The 2,728-nt window shown below is 44.4% G+C and overlaps 1 pseudogene; it reads left to right on the forward strand.

Annotated features, from left to right (window-relative positions):
• Positions 1 to 2,277: 2,277 nt before the first annotated feature.
• LOC102894795 overlaps positions 2,278 to 2,728 on the forward strand; it is a 2,457-nt pseudogene continuing 2,006 nt past the window's right edge.

Below are 2,728 nucleotides of genomic sequence, written 5' to 3' on the forward strand. Positions count from 1 at the left end.
AGCACAGTCAGTGCAAAGTCAGAGCAGAGTCAGAGCACAGCATGAGAGAGGGGTGCCGAGAGTTCTCACAGTGCAGTTTTCCTTATCTGAGTGCCCTTGCAGAATCCAAGCACCGGCTTCACAAATAATCCTAGCTCCTCTCCTAGAATCTGTTCTGCCCCCAAAGTTCAGGATGGTTCCCCTACTCTGTCCGTGTAGGTCCAGGCTGAGCACCTAGCAAAAGCCAGAGTTCACCACCTGGTGCTGTCACGCCTGTGGCCATTAGGCAGCACTGTCCCCACTTTCCACCAGCCACAAGCACCCCCATGCCAGGACCTTGCTCTGAAAATGCCTTTTCCCCAGGCCTGTCAAGATCTTGAGCCTAATTTTGAAGCTAAGAGCTTTTGTTCAGGGAAGAAGCCAGGGAGCAGTCCTCATGCTCAGGAGACACCCACCTGGTGCCAACATATGACAGGCAGGCATCAACTCCAGACCCCAGAAAATAACTAGGAAAGAATCTCCCATTAGTAAGCCCCACAAGGGCAAGAATCGTGTTTCCTTGTTCACTTTGTGTTTCCAGGGCCCAGCACACTGTGTAGGCACATGGGTGACTCAATAAGGATTTGTTAAATGGCACACAGGATGATCAGTCCAGATTTCCAGCCAGAGGCTGTGGCAAAGACTTCAAAGAGATCTAATTGATAGTTTACATGAGGCACCTGAATGTCATGAGGATATCTGTAAACATCTGATAGAGTTTTAGGTTGAATAAGTGATAAATACATAGAAAACTAAACAACCAATGAAAGATCATTATCATTTCCAAGGGAAAAAATACAAAACAAAAACCTACAAGAGAGGTTAAGTAATCGTAGTTTTGCTATGTAGTTTGCTTAAAATAAACAGAGTATCGACGTACCCCAATCAGTGACCTAACCACTTTGGGGAAGCTGGGGAATGGGAAGGGTTCATATGAGTGGCGGAGACATGACCAAACCCTCCTGTTGGCTAGTCAACAGACAAGACCAAAACTGAACAATCAAGAAGGAGGCACACGAGCCTGTTAAAGAAGTGGAAGTAAGTGTGCACAGGGAAGTGTAAGGGCTGTTTCACATCACAGATCCTTAGAGCTCTGAAATTGGTAGATAATGTATAATTTTGACAGATTTTAAAAATCTTTTAAAAATTAGATGAATGTGAAAAGTGAAACATTAAAATATTAGAAGTAAATATAGGAGAGTATCTCTGAGACTTAAAAATGTCTTAAGGCACACAGAGCACAAACCCTAAAGAAAAAGATTGATAAATTCAGTCAATAAAATGTAAAAATACAAAGCACAAATGGGAGAAGATAATTGCAGCATATATAACCAACAAAGGATTTGTAGCAAAAATATGTATTTTAAAAACTGAGCCAAAAAAATTTTAAGGCAATCGATAGGAAGATGGGCTAAATAAAACAAGCAGGCAATTTCACAAGAGAGCAGACACGACTGTAAAAATATGAAAATCTGTTCGACTTTATTATCAGGGAAATGCACATTTAGAATAAAAATACCTTTTTTTTTTTCACTCACTGGATTGGCAAAATTTTTTAAGACTAGAACTCTAAGTGTTGACAAGGATGTGGATCAAATGAAATTCACGTGCCCTTTAATGGAGTTTGCGTTCACTCTACAACCAGCGATTCTCCACGCGCACCAGGAAAAGAGGCACACCAGTTATCAGCCCCAGGAAGGTACGCAACAATGTTCATAATTGCAAAAAACTAGAAACAAGTCCGATGTCCTTGGACAAGGGAACATTTAAGTGGAAAGTGGTATATTCACACAATGGAATCTAGACAGAAAAGAAAATGAACGACAGTCACACACATCAACCTTGATGAATCCTATAAACAATTTTAAGTCAGAAATGGCAAACCACAGAAGAAAATTGTATGACACCATCATTTAAAAACGAGTCAGATCAATATATTGTTTAGGGATACATATGGACACACCTGGTTTTAAGATGATAGGTAGATGGATGCTAAGATGGATTTCAAAAAAATCCAGAATAGTGAATACCTCTAGAAGATGATGGAATTGGAGAAGAGACATAGTTTCTTATCAAAAATAGTGACATCTTGAAGATCGCTATGACAGCGGCGTTGTCGTGGGCCTTGTGATCACGCCAGGGCCTGGCTGCCTCCTCAACTGTGGGCACTGCAGCCTCTGGCAAGAGTGGGCCTCCCGCTGTGGGCTGCCACCCTTCCCTCCCCGCGCCACATTCCGACTCTGGGCATGCCCAGGGAACATGTCCCTGGCTGCCTACTGCTACCCACAGGTCCTGGGCAGGGGCAGCTATGGGGAGGTGATGCTGGTGAGGCACCAGCAGTACCGGCAGGCAGTAAGTAAGTGTGTCATCAAAAAACTGAACCTCCGAAAAGCCTCCAGCCCAGAACGCAAGCTGCCCAACAAGAAGCCCAGCTGTTGTCTCAGCTGAAGCACCCTATTGTCATCTACCACAGCGGTTCCCAACCTTTTTGGCACCAGGGACCCGTACTCCTATGAGAATCTAATACCTGATGGTCTGAGGTGGAGCTGAGGCTGAGATGCTGAGGAGGGGCTGCAAATACTGATGAAGCTTTGCAGCTACTTATCTCCTGCTGTGCTGCCCACCGGGTAAGCCACAGGGAGTCATGGAAGGCAGGGGATGGTCTGCCATACATCGTCATGGGCTTCTGTGAAGGAAGTGATCTGTAGGG

This window comes from Pteropus alecto, unplaced genomic scaffold (assembly GCF_000325575.1).
Source record: "Pteropus alecto unplaced genomic scaffold, ASM32557v1 scaffold100, whole genome shotgun sequence".
NCBI classification, from domain to species: domain Eukaryota; kingdom Metazoa; phylum Chordata; class Mammalia; order Chiroptera; family Pteropodidae; genus Pteropus; species Pteropus alecto.